General features: G+C 43.8%; 1 long non-coding RNA gene across 3 annotated transcripts; it reads left to right on the top strand.

The window, feature by feature from the left end:
* The first annotated feature begins 304 nt into the window (after nucleotides 1-304).
* LOC130390927 (uncharacterized) lies at nucleotides 305-5,412 on the top strand. Of its 3 annotated transcripts, XR_008896835.1 has the most exons (8): nucleotides 305-580; nucleotides 1,175-1,255; nucleotides 2,078-2,429; nucleotides 3,901-3,981; nucleotides 4,075-4,153; nucleotides 4,260-4,338; nucleotides 4,565-4,685; nucleotides 4,871-5,412. It is a non-coding gene; the product is annotated as an uncharacterized LOC130390927 (long non-coding RNA). The 3 variants fall into 3 exon arrangements; XR_008896834.1 differs by having other exon boundaries at nucleotides 2,078-3,981; nucleotides 4,227-4,338; XR_008896833.1 differs by having other exon boundaries at nucleotides 2,078-3,981.
* Nucleotides 5,413-11,713: the final 6,301 nt, after the last annotated feature.

The raw sequence follows: 11,713 nt of genomic DNA on the forward strand, positions 1-11,713 counted from the left end.
ATGAATTGCTGAACACGACAATCTGCAGATGTTGTCTAATTTAAGTGTTTAAATTTGTCTTCCAGTTCACAAGTGTACCTCAGATGCAGGAGTAGGGGTGTGTTCCGTCCCCAGGTGATTTACTGTTGAGACCAACTGTGTTTGTAACCAGACCAGGAATCCATGGCTGAAGGAACTGATGGAGGAGCCGAGCTGATGGAGGGGCCGTGCTGATGGAGGGGCCGTGCTGATGGAGGGGCCGTGCTGATGGAGGGGCCGTGCTGATGGAGGGCCCGTGCTGATGGAGGAGCCGTGCTGATGGAGGGGCCGTGCTGATGGAGGGGCCGTGCTGATGGAGGAGCCGTGCTGATGGAGGAGCCGTGCTGATGGAGGAGCCGTGCTGATGGAGGAGCCGTGCTGATGGAGGAGCCGTGCTGATGGAGGAGCCGTGCTGATGGAGGAGCCGTGCTGATGGAGGAGCCGTGCTGATGGAGGAGCCGTGCTGATGGAGGAGCCGTGCTGATGGAGGAGCCGTGCTGAAGGCCCTGCCTGGTGGAGGAGCTGCTGGAGGGCCTGCCTGGTGAATGACGTCCGTCGTGGGGTAGATGGAGCCTGACTCTGAAGTGATCATCACACTCGCATCATGTATTTACTAGGGCTGTCAGTTAAACGTGTCATTAACGACGTTAACGCAAACCAATTTTAACGACGTTAATTTTTTTTATTGTACGATTAACGCAAATTCATATTTGAAAAAAATAAAAAATATATATTTTTTTTTCTTTGGCTCCAAACAAAGAAGCAGTAGCCTGACTGCTATGTTCAAGGCAGTATGTGTGTATGTTCATCGTTTAATTGTACTATAGGCTTTTTTGTATCTTCCTGCTTTGATCAGTATATGCAAATGTTATCAATAAAAAAACATTTGCACAAGGCAAGCCGATGCACTTCTCCATGTCGATAAGAGCATTAAAATGAGAACAATTAATGGGACAAAGAAATCAAGGGATATTTAGCATAGAAAAAAGATTTGCGATTAATCTGGGTCAACTATGACATTATTGCGATTAATCACGATTAAATATTGTAATCTCTTGACAGCCCTGGTATTTACTTAACATGGTTGACTTAAAGGGCATCATACAGCTGTTACTTTGACATGCGTTAAACAACTACCGCTGTGTTTTCTTACTAGAAAGTGTTTCTGGAGCAGAGGCGAGTTGGTAGAGGAGCCGTGAATCTGGAGGATGACATCACCCTACCAACAAGGATCCTCGTAAGTTTGCATAAAATAAACTGAGTGTACTTGTTGTAACGCAGAATTAGTTTGTCCAGTACAAGTTACGGCATACTACTGTGGTTGGTTACCAGACAAACTACAGCTGCTACTTTGTTACGCACAGAGCCCAACTACTCCTGTGTTTGTGACCTTACATTAGAGACAAACTACTCCTGTGTTTGTTTCCTTACATTAGAGCCCAACTACTCCTGTGTTTGTTACGTACATTAGAGACGAACTACTCCTGTGTTTGTTACCGTACATTAGAGACAAACTACTACTGTGTTTGTTACCTTACATTAGAGACAAACTACTACTGTGTATGTTACCTTACATTAGAGCCCAACTACTACTGTGTATGTTACCTTACATTAGAGCCCAACTACTCCTGTGTTTGTTACCTTACATTAGAGACGAACTACTCCTGATGTGAGTAGAATTGTGTGGCAAAGCACAACTGACGTGTCTTGTATGTTGAATATAAATCACTGATGATGTGTGAAGGAAATCGGGGATTGTGGTGGTTCAACTCATTTGAAATTTCAATAATGATTCAACCTGAAAGTAACATTTTAGAGACTATGCATTCAAAGTAAGAGGTAAATCACTCTTGACTAATGAGTCAAATAATTAGTATAACTTATATTAAAATGTTGGTTTAGTTAATCATCTTAATCATTATTTAAAAGTTAGATGATCCCAAAAGCCCTGAATTTGTATTGTCATTCATTTATCAGATTTAATGGAGATGGCAGATGTTGAACTGTGGGACAGTGCCCAAGTTTGGGGACCATGAGTAAACTGTTCCTTCCTTCAAAGGTCTATCATGGATATTTAACTGCAGTTCTGTGAGTATCCCAACTTAACCATGAAGATGAACTGCAAACTGTAAGTCATACGTTTCTCATTACTCTTGGGCACATCAATGTATTTTGGCTTCCTGGTGAGTTAGCCCATTACCTGAGGGTTGATCTGAGTCGTAAGGATGTTTTATTGGTTCATGGGTTGTTTGGTTTATGTTGGTTTTAATGATTTGTTAAAATGGTTACAGGCTCCAAGTTATTGTTGTAAGCTGGAGTAATGGGTTGGGTTCTGATATCATCAGTCTTTTTTTCAGCTACTCTCCTGAGCTCTGCATCTTCATCACAGGAGTGTTGCTTTACTGATGAGGGTAAGGTATGAGTGAGCGGAGCTGCATACTGGGATACAGAGCTGTCTGAAGTCTACAGGTCTGTAGACAAGCCCCCTCAGCGGAAACTGAGTGTTTGAGAAACCCTTGTGACGTCAGTTCCATGGACTGGAATGTTCTTAAAGATGGAGACAGGGATTCGGAAGGAGAAACACCAGGGGGGATGAGGGGGCTCTTCATCTCAACGACTAAAACACAACTTCAGTCTGACGCAGAGAACCATGGAACACATTCAACAGTCCCCTCAGACATCGTGACTCCTCAGGAACAGTTTCATTTCCATGAAGGTCTTATTGGGGCCATCCCCAGACGGATCCTGCTCCTCAAGAGCCACCCCCCTCCACTGAGTGGTCTTCTGAACAGATGACCTCCTTCCTTCCTCAGGCTGACTAAAGCTCTACCGTTTGCATCAGTGAATGCCCCTCATTCAGGAAACCACTCGACTACAAAGACATGACTTCAGAGACGTTGAATCAACCTGGGACACATTTTGGAGACTCCAAGCATAATCCATCACCAATGTGGGACGCCACTGAAGAATGTTGTGCATAAGAAAACGTCTCTGGAGACATTGGTTGTTCTGTTCTGTTCTGGTTGCCCTGGCAGGAGAGCTGGGGGGGGGGGATGATGGAATGTTATTTGGCATGAGGTTTTTACCTTGCATGATTGTTTGGCCTTTTATGGCTCAGTGGTGTGTGTGTGTGTGTGTGTTCGGGTTTGACATGAGATGGATGATTTTTGAGCATCGCTAGGGTTCTGCTGTGTGTCTCTCCCACTCACACCTGGCATGGGGTTCTACGTGCCTGTCCTGGGTTATGTGTGTGTCCGGCTTGCTGTGACAGTGATGATGTTCAGGCGGGGGTCTGTGTGATTGGCTTGGGATATTGGAATGGTCAAATAAATCACACCTGATGGACGGCCACACGTTTACTTAAGGGCATCCAGTAGACATGAAGAGCCCTGAGCGACGCTCCCGAGCGATATCCAACACACTGGGCAGGAAGGAGAGTATCCAAATCAAATGTAAAAGGATGCAAGCAGCGTGTTCAGATCAGTGACCTCAAACTAGGACTACACCAATCAGGATCAATGGAGGATGGACACCTAAAGGAATTCAGAAATAAGCTGAAATCTAACACACAAGGAGACTGACATTGGAAAGGGACCTAAATGGATATTCAAGATGACCTTCAGACCTGTAATGAGACGGCTCTTCTTACCTGGCTGGATTGATGGAGAGCCCTGTGGATCTTGTCTTGCTCTCAGTTGCACGCCTTCTCAGGCTGAACTGTATATGTTTGGGACATAGCCTGACTCTGAAGTGATCATCACACGCACTGCCACTTCTCGTAGAATACTGCTACCACAAACTACCGGCGTTTGTACCATATATACCCGACGACTACATCTGTTTTACCACATGTTGAAGCCAGACTTCCGCTGTTTGTTCCAGACCAGGACTCTGTCTGAGGAGAGCTGCTGGAGGAGCTGAGACGCTGGAGGACGACTAGGAATCGACCAACAAGGATTCCTCGTAAGTTTGTATTTACTTAACATGGTTGACTTAAAGGGCAAAATACAGCTGTTACTTTGACATGCGTTAACTACCGCTGTGTTTTCTTACTAGAACGTGTTTCTGGAGCGGAGGTGAGCTGGTAGGGGAGTCGTGAATCTGGAGGATGACCATCACTCTACCAACAAGGAGTGTACGTTTTTATTAACCAAACAAACTGGAAATAAAGGGCTTAAAAATAAGACAAACTACATGTTTGTTACCAGACTTTAGGGCCAGACTCGCGCTCTTTGTTCCAGACTTGGACTCTGGCTGAGGAGAGCTGATGGAGGAGCCAAGACTCTGGAGGACGACATCACTCTACCAAACAGGATCCTCGTAAGTTTGCATAAAATAAACAGAGTGGACTTGTTGTAACGCAGGATTAGTTTGTCCAGTACAAGTTACGGCATACTACTGTGGTTGTTTACCAGACAAACTACAGCTGCTACTTTGTTACGCGCCATTAGAGCCCAACTACTACTGTGTTTGTTACCTTTCATTAGAGACAAATTACTGCTGTGTTTGTTACCTTACATTGGAGACAAATTACGTTTGTAACCAGACCTGGAATCTGGAGGACCGATGGAGAAGCCGTACATCTGGAAGGCAACTCCTTAGGACAACCAGGAATCTACCATCAAGGATTCCTTATAAGTTTGCATTATCTGGACATAGTGGACTAGGTAGGTGGTTGCGGGTTCAACTCTCAAACCAATGGTGCCGGGTTCAAGTCCTCAGATTACAGTGATGCGTCCTTGAGCAAGGCGCCCTAAAGCCTGCCTTCTCCTTTATTACTTATCTTTTGTTCAGATAATGTTGCATCTTTTGAAAATTCAACCTAATCAATGTCCTTGTTTGGTCCGGGCAGACACCCCTGAGCTCAACCTCACCTGATCCTGTTTTGTCGGGGTAGACACACCTGAGCTGAACCCGCCCTGATCCTGACATCCTGCTGGTCCAGTCTCCTCAGTTCATCTGAGCCTCGTCCTCCAGAAGACCTGCTGAGCTCAGCAGTCTGAGGCTGATGGATCAATGACCTCCAGTGGGAGTGATCTTCTTGACCCCACATGTAACCGTGTGCTTCCACACGCCTTTCCCTCTCATCTGTCACTAACCTCACTACTTCACTACTCTCTACTGCTTCCTCTTTTCTTCCTTCTCTGTGGTTCGAACCTTTACACTGAAGGCGCGTCTTCCTGCCCTCAGAGGGTTCAGCGTTAGGGTTGAGAGTCAGGGTTTAGAGTTAGGGACAGAGCTGGTCAGGGAGGACTGCTTTTACACAAACGTCTTCACTTGCTTTCGGAATGGTGGACATTTTGAAAAGATTCATTTGGGAAAAAAAATTCCTCTGCTTTCCTTTACAAAATTGTGTTAAACTTCTGTCAAGTGTTTTTGTTTTTTATATTAAAATCCCACATTGAATTCTACATGTTTGGTGCTGTTCATTTAATTCTCCTTTAACTTGGTTATTGTCAAGCTAAACTCCTGCAGTACATTTAATATACATGATTGCTATTCAACACGTGCAATCCACCTGTCTCACATCAATGTACTATAGCTACGTTGGTTCAAACGGATAATGTCGTTTGGTGTGGGACTGTTGTCCAGCAGAGGGAGCTGTCATACACCTGAATTATACAGGAATGTCTGTGTATTTACATTTTTAAAATGTTCATGGGCTGGTCTAGTTTGTCGGCGGCCGCCCCCCCTCGTAGCTCAATGGTTGAAAAAGCACACTAAAGTCCCCTTCAAGAGTGTCAAACGAGAGGAAATGCCTTATTGGCTGCCCTTTTCATGTGCAAACATGATTAGGTGCCCTCTAGGGTGCTCCTTCATACAATAAATTATGATGTGCCAACTAGAACAAGAAAATTCAATGACATGCCATAATGAGTGCCCTTATAGTCCCCTTCTGCCCGTCTGGTGCCCTTTTAGTGCCCCCTTTAGTACCCTGATAGTGCCCTTCTGCCCGTCTGGTCCTTCTAGTGCCCTGATAGTCCCCTTCTGCCCATCTGGTCCTTCAAGTGCCCTGATAGTCCCATTCTGCCCGTCTGGTCCTTCAAGTGCCCTTCTGCTGAATCTGGTGCCGTTCTATTACCCTGATAGTGCCCGTCTGGTCCTTCTAGTGCCCTTCTAGTACCCTGATAGTGCCCTTCTGCCCGTCTGGTCCGTCTAGTACCCTGATAGTGCCCTTCTGCCCGTCTGGTCCTTCTAGTGCCCTTCTAATGCCCGTCTAGTACCCTGATAGTGCCCTTCTGCTCGTCTGGTCCTTCTAGTGCCCTTCTAGTGCCCTGATAGTGCCCTTCTCGTCTGGTCCTTATAGTGCCCTTCTAGTGCTCTTCTGCCCGTCTGGTGCCCTTCTAGTGCCCTTCTGCCCGTCTGGTGCCCCCATGGTTGAAAAAGGGTGCTAAAGTGCCCTCTATGGTGGTGAAAATTAGAGTAAGTGCCTTATTGGCTGCCCTTTACACGTGAACAAAAATTAATGAGTGCCCTAGGTTGCCCCTGATGAAGATGATGTGCCTTCTGGAGCAAGAATATGGCAAACCGAAAAAAACATGTTGTGGTTAGCTATTGAGGTGCAGACGTTCCTCTCTTTGGTAGCTGACGAACGGGGAATGCGAGGCGTTGCTTTCATGTGGCGTCGCCATGACAAACAGCTACATTGAGTGGTACTTAAATCTCCACTGGATAACGAAGCAAAAAGCGGATTAAGAGTATGTCAGTACCCATAGTGGAAAAGTGCAATTAGATGCCAAATTAGAAAAACTTAATATTCTCAGTTTGCATAATCCGTTTAAAATGTATATACATTTTTTGAGCGTTCAAGATCATTCAAGTGTAGGTCATTTCATGCAAGAGAGACGATAATGGTCAGCTATCACCTCAACATGAAGGAAAACTTCCTTAAATGTTTCCGTAGCTGGCGGTCAAAGTATGGTAGCGGCACATTGAATTTTCTCCAGTCTAATTGTTACTTAAATGTTAGTAAAGATGAAAGCAGTAAGGCATCCTCCTTTCTTTGGCTAAAATGTAAAAGTGCACAATGATGTGAACAACTCATTTTGGTGTTTATAAAGTCGCTAGAATAAGGGGAAACGGTGTCTTTGAAGCACATTTTTTTCTGGGGGAGGACCCCCAGACCCCCCGTTTCAATTAGGAACTACTCTTTTAAGTTCTACATGGAGATGTAACAAGTGCCCCAAATGCCCCAGCGCTGCCTTTAAGGCTCCGTTGGGGGAATAGAACACCATCAAGTTAGACAAGCCACTGTGTCCGCTGGTGGGGCCCCATGTTGTCCAGAATGTGCCCTTTTTATTTTTTCGCCCCTGCCCTTCAAACAGTCAGAGTCCGCCACTGGAAAGAAATAAAAGCCCAGTTCACCAGATCTTTTTGGTTGGCTTTTATTTTGAAACTCCACATCAGAATGTTCTGAAACTTCTTACGTGACCCCATGGGGTCTTGAACTATAACCCTGACGTGAAATGAGCCTGAAATAACAGGGCATTTTCCTTTGACTTAATCCAAAATCATATGTAATATGTCTCATATTGGAAACTTTGGTTGGCTTTTATTTTGAAACTCCACATCAGAATGTTCTGAAACTTCTTGCGTGACCCCATGGGGTCTCGACTTATAAACCTGACGTGAAATGAGCCTGAAATAACAGGGCATTTTCTTTTAAATTGAATCCAAAATCATATGTAATATGTCTCATATTGGAAACTTTGGTTGGCTTTTATTTTGAAACTCCACATCAGAATGGTCTCAAACTTCTTGCGTGACCCCATGGGGTCTTGAACTATAACCCTGATGTGAAATGAGCCTGAAATAACAGGGCATTTTATTTTAAATTGAATCCAAAATCATATGTAATATGGCTCATATTGGAATTTTTGGTGGGCTTTTATTTTGAAACTCCACATCAGAATGTTCTGGAACTTATTGGGTGACCCTATGGGGTTGTGAACTATAACCCTGAAGTGAAATGAGCATGGAATAACAGGGCATTTTCTTTTAAATCTATTCCAATTTTTTTTATTTTTCATTTGTAATATGTCTCGGATTGGAATGTTTGGTTGGCTTTTATTTTGAAAGTAAATACCACAACGGCCATAAACTTCCTTTGATAGTATTTGCTTTTTTTGACTGTCTTTTTGTATGTACCCGACGAATGCAAATTGCTTTAAACTAGTTCTGAGACGCTATTACCGTAATGGCTAGTATATACAGGTACGGCAAAAAACTGGGTCGGCTCGATGAGTCGGCTGGCATGACCGCACCGCAGTGACGTTTCTCCTGTGAGAATCCCTGTCGCTGTCTTGAAGGACATTCCAATTAATGCAAGACCTCATGCCAGCCTCTTCAACACATACAAGTACAGTACTTCAAAAGCAACGTGCTGGGTGGTTAACTGGAATAAACCAATGTGCCGTTTGGTTAACTGAGCTAAAGCAAACGAAGAACGAGCATCAGGGGAATTTCGGGAGCCCAAAGGAAGGAAGAAATAGTCAAGTTCACCTAGTCGTGTGGCCTTAAATTACATAACTAAAGCAAATACAAAGAATCTGTAGGATATTAACTAATTAAGATGCATAGTTATGTCACTGTAATTTTACATGTAGTTTTCAGATAGGCCTACATACATCAGCCTCATGGAGCAGGTGGGAAGGTGCACAACCTTGCTCGAGGATGCAGGATAGCCTCGTGAGACCATCCTGATCTCGCGAGTTCACGTTCGCTGAAGATGCTACTAGCCATCCGCCACCAGGGGTCAGCACATAGCCAAGTGATGACTGGGTGTTAATCGTATGTCCTCCAAATGCAGAAGAAAATGGAAAAGTGATAAATACTTTTCTCGATGTAAATATCCGGTCAATATAATATATATTACAGAATGTGATAAGAACTATTCGGTTACTAAGGATTATTTTATTTGAATTACATTTGTTTTCAATTGCTTGAACACATTTTGTAAAATACCATTCACATCTATGTCTAATTGAAACTCTTTGTCAAAATGTCACTCTGATGACAAAATGAAAACACTGTAGTCTTCCATATTCACTGTTTTTATTTAGTTCCACAGAAGGCACCTTTTCACAACGACCAAAAAATCGAATACTCAATACTGTACATTGCAGTACAGTACTTTACAGTTCAGTAAAATCAGTTTAAGCTAAAGTATAACAAAAATTAACTAAAAATACACAATTGTACTGTACATAAACACAGAAAAACACGGCAATTGTGCAAGGATGGGCTTATGGATCCTCGCCTTGTGTGCCGAATCCATCCATGGTTTGACCTTACCTCAATGTCTCCGCAGGCCTGTTCCATTACCTGCAGAAGAGGCATGCGGGCATGTGGTTGGTGGTCATATACACTACATCAGTCATACTCAAGTAGCGGCCCGCGGGCCTTTTGTGGCCCGCGGGGTGTCTATTAATGGCCCTCGAGCTGTTTTGAAAAGTTTTTTTAATTATAAAAAAAAAAAAAACCGTGCTGGGCGCTCTTATTTTGAAACCGCGCGCCGCGATCTCAATACGAGGCTGGGGGTTGCAACGATAAACAGATAGCACTCCAGACCGCTCCAGCCCTCCCAAACTCGAGGCAGACAGTCCATCTCAGCAGCAGTCAAGGCCGATTTAGGGTCGTTTTAGACGCAGAGACGTAAGCACGTAATTTACACAAGGGACTTGTTTTAGACAAGTTTTGATTTACGGTTCCTTTAAGGTTCCTTAAGGATTGCGCGTGTTGCAAGGGGATTCTCCGCCAGAACAGTAGGGGGAGCAACGAACGAATCTGTGGGCGTGGAAGTGGAAATCGCTGGCTTGTTTATATTTATAATTATCATAATTCGTTCTTGTGTTTTCTTCTTCTCCTTCTTCAAAATTCTTCATTCGCTTCTGTCACAGCCTTTTAAAAATGGCGCTATTATGCTGTAAAACCGGAAATGTGAGACTCCTGAAAGGATGTGGTTAGCTGGCCAATCACAGTCTTTGCGAGCTGCGTAGGGCCGTAGTGTTTCAGTCGCATAGTCAGGAATTTTGGCCGACGCACTTAAGCACGTAAGGGGGGATATTTTACCGCGCAAGGGGGGGTTATGTATCTTACGTGCTTACGCGTTACGTCTAAAACAGAGCATATATCGGCCTCAGTCACACGTATACTGACCGGCCCCTTGAGTCACTGAAAAAAAAAATTGTGGCCCCTCATCATTTCTACTTGAGTACCCCTGCACTACATTCTCAATCCGAAGAAAAAACCTTCTATAGGGTTTAGAAATGGTGAATATACGACTCCAAATTGTTTATGGTTGGTGTACCAGTTCCGGACCAAAACGGTATTAGTATTTTGAATAGATGTGTTTTCCCAATGATATACTGAGATGAAATTTTTGAGCTAAGTGTCTTATGTCTGAAATAGTGTGTAGTGGGCAGGAGCAAGTGTGTTGCAGAAAGGAGCAGCTGTGTTGCAGAATAGCAACTAAAGTGCAAAGCAGCGCTTTTGTTTAAGGATTGGTTACATGTGTTTACGGTATAGTAATAAAAACTTGAAGTTGTGTTACTTTGGTCTAAGCATGTGTCTTTAGTGTTCAAGCAATTGAAAAAAACTGTAAATGTTAAATCTTTATATTCATCTCTCTCTCTAAACGTATACAATGTGCAAAAGTGTATTAATTAATATATTTTTATGTATGTGTGTCTCTCACACACGCGCGCGTGCCTGAGTGCATGGCAGGACCACGGCGGCCACGCTTTTCACCGCTAACGTTCTCTGCATATGAAGCAGGCAGACAGAAAGGGTTTTCAGTCGCTCCTGCTGGACTGTGTAATGCAGCTCAGCGTCTACATCAAAGCCCATTACATTTCAAGACTGCCACCGCCCTTCTGTGGCAAATTGATCCATCAGCTTCCACTGAGTCCGTGCTCGGTTATGACTGACTAAGGGTGACAGCCGTTTTGTAGGAGTTATCAAACAAGGTGAACCGGCTGTCACTGTGTGTGTGCGAGTGATTGTGTTCGTGTGTGTGTGTGTGTGTGTCTGATGTGTTTGCCTGTGTCTGCAACCGCATGCAATAGTGCATGTGCCTGTAGGCTGAATGCATGTTTTTCTGCATGCATATGCACGGTCGTGGATGTATGCATACTTGTGCGTGCATGGTGCATAACATATTACACACATTACGTTTATTTTCTCTTGTCCTTAATGGACACTCTCATAGCAGGCCTGCACATGCAAATGTGGTTGCTGGATGCCGAATGAGGATACGGTCATTGTGATGAGAACCCTTCTACAGTCTTCAGAGTGTTCCCAATGCTCACCATATGCCACATTTGTTTTCAAGTATTGGCTTATGCTAGGTTCACAGGAATCAACTAATTTAACTGAATATTCATGAACGGTTGCATGCATGCATCTTTCAATGTTTAATTACAAGATTTGGTAGATAAGCTCAAAGAGGTAAAAATAAACAACAATTTATTTCAGCTAGAGACAGCATGATGATGAGTGCAACACTGTTGTCATAGGAACTAATTGCCCCATGTGTGACCTGAAACTGTGATATCAACTATGCCACATCAGTTTATATGACGTTGTATTGCATCATACCAGGCTAAAACAGGCTGCAATACATTTCCTACTTTCTTGATTTGGAAAGGATATTTGAATCTTTGCATGATTGTTTATCTGACATCTTACAGTGTTT

Source organism: Gadus chalcogrammus, chromosome 10 (genome assembly GCF_026213295.1).
Source record: "Gadus chalcogrammus isolate NIFS_2021 chromosome 10, NIFS_Gcha_1.0, whole genome shotgun sequence".
NCBI lineage: Eukaryota > Metazoa > Chordata > Actinopteri > Gadiformes > Gadidae > Gadus > Gadus chalcogrammus.